This window comes from Centruroides sculpturatus, unplaced genomic scaffold (genome assembly GCF_000671375.1).
Source record: "Centruroides sculpturatus isolate CEXI.00-Female unplaced genomic scaffold, Cexi_2.0 scaffold902, whole genome shotgun sequence".
Classification (NCBI taxonomy): domain Eukaryota; kingdom Metazoa; phylum Arthropoda; class Arachnida; order Scorpiones; family Buthidae; genus Centruroides; species Centruroides sculpturatus.
Genome location: NW_019385131.1, coordinates 78,534 through 86,015, shown reverse-complemented (window position 1 = coordinate 86,015; position 7,482 = coordinate 78,534).

Here is a 7,482-nt window from a genome sequence, read left to right as displayed (position 1 = left end):
GATTTCTTATTCCTAACCAGAAAGATTGAATTTTAGTTACACCTGGCCAGCAACATGACTAGATATAATCCATGTGATTATTTTTTGTGGGAGTTCTAAAAGATGAAGTACAGTAGAGCCTCGATTATCCGACCCAATTGGGGACTGGGGTTGGTCGGATAATTGAAAAGTTGGATAACCGAAAAGTATGAAAAAATCCATTATTAGTGTAGTATATTATTATATCCCATGTAATTAGTATATTAGTATATCGCTATTAACCTACTTCGCGTTGAATTTTGATCGATGTTAAGCCTAACAAAAATTTTTTAAAATAATAATCTTCGCTATTGTATCGTTAAAAATTAGAAAATTAAGCCTTGTTTAAATACTGGCTCCCTTTCATGGTCGAATGAGTGTTGCCAGCTAAAACACATAAAAATAATATTAAAGTAGCCTAGACATAGCCAAATATTGTAGCGCCACATCACTAGCGGACATTTGAAATTTGCCGACTAGGACGGTCGGTTAATCGGGGGTCGGATAATCGAGGCTCTTACTGTATTTGATGCTGCATAACAACCTTGAAAAAGACTTGAAAGTCCACATTTGCAGACTGTTACACCAGAAATTTCTATGTGCATTTTTCAAATTGGTGTTTTGCAAAGGCAGGCACATTGAACACTTCATTTGGTAACATCCAAAATAAATAAGTGTATAGATTAAATCCTAATAAACAGTTTTAATTTACAAAAAACTAATATTATTTAGCTTAATTTTTTTCAGGAGATATTGTGAATTAAAATTTTGACTTTTAGCTGGGCACCCTGTATATGCAAAATAAATATTTATAGATGTGATTCCATTTCTAACATTTTTTGTGTCAAGCTTTGTACTTCAATTTGTGTTCAAGTATCTATCTTTGATAGATTCTAACTAATAGAAATTAGTAACTGAGGTTTATATGACAGTTTTTCCATTCACATTCAATAAGTTCTGCCTTAGGCAGGATACTTTGTGAGAAAGATTTGATAGTAATGCTGAAAAAACTGTAATTTTCTGGCTTTCACAAGTTTCCATATTAGAGAGGTACTGTCTTTTGCTCTTTTACTGTGTATATAAATTTAAATGCTATTGATAAAATATAAATGCAGAATAACTACAGTAGAGCGTCGTTTATCCAAATCAATTGGGGACTGGGGTGGTTCGGATAACTTATTTTTCGGATAACGAATCATGTACGAAAAAATATATTAATTTATCCCGTGTTGAAATTTCTCTCCGTTGCGTGTCGCTTCACGTTGAATTTTCATCGATGTTAAGCCTAACGAATAATATTGTATCGTTAAAAATTATTTTTTTATTTTGTACAAACAAAATAAATATATTGAAAAATATAAAAACAATAAAAAATTATACTTCANTTGTCTAATTTTATACATCTATGAGATAATCAAGGTTAGGACATTTAAGACAACTTATGATTTTAGTGACTAGATGTTCTAGCCTTAATCATAAGATATTAGTAGATTGCAGAACAATAACTTGAGCATTAGTACAACAACAGAGGAGTGTCATACATTAGGAAATGTCTATAAGCTTTAAAGCATTTGATCACCCATCAACTGCTGATCCTTATCATATATGTTGTCAGATCTGCAGTGATACTAATAATAGATACTGGATAATAATTTCAGACAAGTTATTGATGGTGAACCTTTTCATAAATTTCATTTTGTTATCTAGGGAGTAAATCTTTACTATTAATAATACTGAAGATTCAGTATTGTGTAGTAATTGAAGCTTATGTTGCATATTTGAATATCAAACTGCATGTAACTGCCTAAGAAACTATTGTCCAATAAATTTATGCATAATATGACTTTGAATATGTAAATTAAGATACCTTTTGCCATTGAATACTGAATATTCAATAATATTGAAAGTAAGACTTGGAACCTTTTCATAAAAATTGCAAAATCAACAGACATCAAGTCTGTTGATTTTGCAATTTTTATGAGAAGAATATAACAAGATTAATGTTTTTATAAGTCAAAACAAATTAAATAATTTTTTAAGTAATGACTTAAGACAAATTTAAATTTTTTGATAATGATTGCTTTCTCACATCATCAGCATATTACATCTATATGTATTGGTAACATATTCATTCGTTAGGATGTATCTGATCTGAACTAAATCAACCAACACACACAAAGGATGAGGATTGACTCCCTCATTCATGTCACTGGAATCTTGTGTAGACCTGATAAATTATGGAAATCTAGTCACATTCAAATCAAGATGGACTTACTGCAAGATGATTGTTGTTGTCTTTTTATATTTATTTATTTATTGTTAAGGCCATGATGGTAAGACATTATGGAAGTTTTCGATATGATGCACTATATCATCTGGTATATTATCATTGATGTTTATGAGTAGTGTTGCAGATATGAGAAAAATGAAAGTTTTATATGTTCATTAAACAACTGTTTCTAACATTAAAATTTTACTAAAATGCCGAATTGACCACTTTTCTATTGGGAGACTCACAAAATCATGTTTTTTTTTTATTGAATGTTTTATTATGTAAATTTAAAGAAATTACTATTTAATCCAAAGGCAGACAAGAAAGAACAAAAAGTATATATAATGGTGTCAATCTCTTCATAAAATATTCCATTAATAGACTCAAAGACATACAAATTAAATTCAACAAAAATATTTATGGTAAAATATAACCATTCAAAAACTGGGTAAACTTGATATAAAGTTTACAAAAAACCAAATAACCAGCAAAAAAAAATTGGGAAGTGCTATTTGGTTTTTTGTAGCTTTGTATCAATATTTCTGGTTTTTAAAAATAAAGTTTATACCTTAAATACTCATAATTTGTAATAATGCAAGTTATGAATATATGAACACAATTGTAAAATTGAAAAGATTAATAGTACTGATATATCATCTGTAATTTAGACAAGCAGAAAATATTTTAATTTATGAAACTCTTAACTGATGTGTTTGAATTAGAATTATTATCACAAGAATTGAAATATTTACTAAATTTATATGAATTACATAGTGTAATGTAATTTTATTTATGGGTTTGCACAGTACACATGAAAATTCAAACATTTAAAATTGTTCCATAACAAACTTTGTTTTATAAAAATCAAATTCATTCAGTTTTTAATCTTGAGGAAGGTCATTCAAATGGCTGAAAACCTTCAAAAAGTTAATAAAAAGCTGCATTTTAAAGGTGCTTTTTTGTCAAGGTTTGATTAGTAATGTGGGGCTACTTTGCACCACTTTGCAAATCACTTACTAATCTATGGCAATAAAATATTAACTGTTTGAATATATTTCTTATTTTATCCCTCTGTGGGATAAAATAAGAAATATATTCAAACAGTTATGAAATACTGTAGCATATTTCATAATTGAATTGGACATTTCACAATTCTTTGCAAAGGTATGACTCTTGATTGATCTTTAGACTGAAAAAGGCCAAAATATTGGCATTTCAACTATTGTCTATTCTAAAGCCTCAAAGTTATAACATAAATGTGTATTTATTTAATTTCTAACTATGATGACATCATATAAATAAACGACTTCTTACTATATGCCCAAAACCTACAGTTCAAGTAAATGCAAATGCATATAAACATTTGTGTGATGTTGGGGTTACTTTGCAGTATCCTGTATTCTGGATCGCCTGCTTAAAACGTCGTTTGGAGCCTTAAGTTTCCAATAAAAAAGTTAGCAAGAAGTCGCTTGTTTTCCGGCAACATTTGGTTGCGCCATATGTTATGATATTTTATTTAAAACATTTTACATTTTTCCTATTATAAAATTGCAAAAAGCTTAATTTTGAAAGTAGAGATGGGTTTTATAAAAACTTGTAAATGATGATGACGATTTTACACGTTACAAGTACGACCTGACTCGAGATACGACCCACGACTTCCTTTAAAAAAAAAAAGTCCCCACATCTTTAACCACCAAAATTTAATAGCATCAGTTCCCCTAATTATAGCGGTTCCAAACCTTTTTTCATTAGCGTACCCCGTGACATGTCATTTTTCTAGAATCGGCGATTCCCAACCTGGGGTACGCTAATCACGCGTAGTGATATCACCACTACCATTGACCCACTGAGCAACATTTATTGATCTGTTGCATTGTAAAATCGGCAGCATAAGTTTTTATTTCTATTTTTGCATTTTGAAATGTATAATAAAGTTTGTGATTGTTGCAAGGAACATTTTTTATCTAATAACTTTTTAATACTATTAATTTGTGAAACATAATACACTATATTACTTTTTCTGTCATAATAACTAACTTTTCTGTACGTCTAAATAACCTATCGCGTACCCCGGGTTGGGAATCGCTGCCCTAATACACAAACCTCTCCGCAAAATTTCAGAAATTTTCCACAAAAAGCACAGGAGTTAAGCCTCAAAGAGAGAGAGAATAAAATCGTGCCCCCCCCACACTAACATCCAGAAAGTATCCCGAGTTTTTGTATTTCTCAACAGTTCAAGGTTTCCTGAGTCCAAAAATGTGAAAATCTTGGGAGATCATTTGTTGTCCGATCACCATACTTTCCCTCTGTTATATATAACAGCCAGGAAAGTAAAATTAGTCTGCCAGTAATGTGCGAATAAAATGAGTTTATCCGGGTGTTTAATTAAATAATAATTGTTATAATGGATGAAAGATGGGTTTTCTCAGATCTGGACCCTTTTGAAAACTGTCACCGCACGCTGCTGGTATTGAGTGATTGATTTTAGATACTGACAGGCAACACGATCTGCCAATTGAGGGAATGTTCCTTCTGGGAGGTCTTTCAAGGAAAACTGGTCCCGGTTCGGGCGTTATCGACGCGAAGAAAACCCGGAAAATTTCTCGAGCCAGCCCGTTGGCTCAAGCGCTAATGGGTATAGAATGGAGAACGATTTGCAGATTCTATGTGGAAAATTTTTTGCAGTAACTTCGATTGGGATTCGATTCTAGATCCTTCACGGCGGCTGTCTGTACCGCTCAGTTGTCTGGCCTGCTTTCAATGTATGAGAAACAAAGAATATATATAATAGCTCGTATAAACATCGTAGTAGCTCAGAATATATATGTAAAGACGGAGGCCTGTATAGGGGTGCCCGTACATTGGGGACCTGCCCCTTTTCGTCGGTGTTGCCCATTTCCTAATCCCAAAAGAGCCCAAATTCCATTATCAACAAACAAGAAATTCGTAATTTTTAGTTTATTTTGCCAATAGAAAAGAAACAAATTAATGATATTTGTCCATTGTCCCATGTAATGTTGCCCAAAACTTGTCCCTGAAAACAAGGAATGTTCCTTGTTTACGAGACCAAGTTAGTCCCGATTCCAACCAGTAACACCTTGTGGGAGTACTGGTCCGACGTTGAATCAGTTTGAAGCTTCTTGCAGAATGTATGATGAACTTTTTTAAAGCTTATACCCTCTCTTTTTTATAGTGCGTGAGCGCCGCTGGACCAGTATCTTTACTTATAAAGGATAATAGGATCTATAGATCATTATAAGGAAAAAATAAAAAATTCTAGTTTTTTATAAAATGAAAAAAAAGAACTGTTAAAAAGGAAAAAAGAAAATGAGTTTTTAAAATTAAAAATTACCTTTTAGAAAATTAAAATAACTAAAGATCTAATATATTTTTAGAAATGGTCTCAGATAAAACCAATAAAAAGGAAAATATAATAAAACTAAAAAAAGAAAAAATGTACTTTTAATGTACAGTCTATACCATAGTGTAAAGGGCCAGTAAGGCTGAAATGCATTTTGGAAAGGTTAATTAAATACACTGGGAGTATAATAAGCTTTTTCATTATTCCTAAGTAACTATATTTTTGTAATTAAGTGAACAGTGATGTTCTGTGGGTTGAAAAGTTAGGAAAAAAGAAATTTTATAAAAAAATGTTGAGAAAATATGAGATGTCATGCAACATACCATGGGTTAAAAAAACTAAAATGAATTTAGACCAAAAATACATATGAATAAAATACAATGTAAATACAGCTGGAAATGAAAAACATAACAATAGTCTCTGAAGTTTATGCTGTACTCAATCTCAAAATCAAGAAGAGTAAGTTTCTTCTTTTTCTGCATACCAAAGAAGTCTCTCATAATAATGATCATTGCAGTCATATGGCCTTATCTTAATCTGAAAAATAGCAGAAGAAACACGAAAGAACTAAAAGATGTTTAAATCTAAATTTGTTGTAAAATTTATTATGTACAGTACATATTCAAGATTACTTATTAAAGTTTATTATGATTCATAAAGAAATGACTTTAAACTAAACATTTTCAGTCATTAAATTATCACTGAAAACATTAGTTTTTCAGTTTAATAAACCTTTCTGGTTGCTGCACAAGATTATTTGTAGATAATTGGGTAAAATTTACTGTGTTTTAGTTATTAAAGAGGTTGCGGCTGAAGTTTTCATCTCTAAAATGTGAACATCAAATGTTGAATGCTGCCATCTTGTAAACCTAGAAGTTTGACATAGGTGTTTGGAATGTCATTGAAATCATGCTCAACATTCCAAACATCATTGTCAAACTTCTAGGCTTACAAGATGGTGGTGCTCAATGTTTGATGTTCATATTTTAGAGATGAAAACTTCAGCTGCAACATCTCTTTTATCTAGTTTCACTTTGCTGTGTGATCATATTAACTATTATTTATATATGGCATGTTGCTTAACCCAAATCATGCATATTATATCTTCAAAACAATAAAGCTAGCTAGTTACATTCTTATTTAACTAAACTATTTCCTAAAACCCATCATCATACAAGTACTAAAAGTCAAGATTTTAATTCCTAATATCTCCTGAATAACTCATTTTAAATCTTTGCACTATTTTAAAGCTGAAGCACTATTTTTTTGGTTTCATCATTTGTCTAAAAAAGGTATTTGTGTTCTTGTAAAACATGACACCTTCAAGAATTAGTATTGAGTAATGTGTCCATATTCATAATACAGTCGACCCCCCTATAATTACGATTCCTATAAAACTGCGAAAAAATTGCGATGGTGTCCGTAAAAAAAGGTAAAAAAAACTCCTATAATTACGTAAAACATCATCGGGCAGCTGAACTACTTTCCCGCCGTCCGTAGCGCCATGCTACGGAGAGATTTCTATCGTCTGGACAGTATTATATAAATTATATATAAATTAGGTACTGTACATATAATTATATATTAATTATATATAAATTAGGTACTGTATATATAATTATATATTAACTTATTGTAACTTTGTTATAATTAAATATATAATTTCCGCCGTCTAGCGTGGCGCCACGCTACGGAGATTTTTACGCTAACTATCGTCTGTCAGTATGTAAATTAGGTACCGTAAGTCTAATACAGTACTGTAATTTTATACATTTCTTGTGAAAGAAACATTTCTTATTCAACGGCGATTAAAATTATTTATATTAAT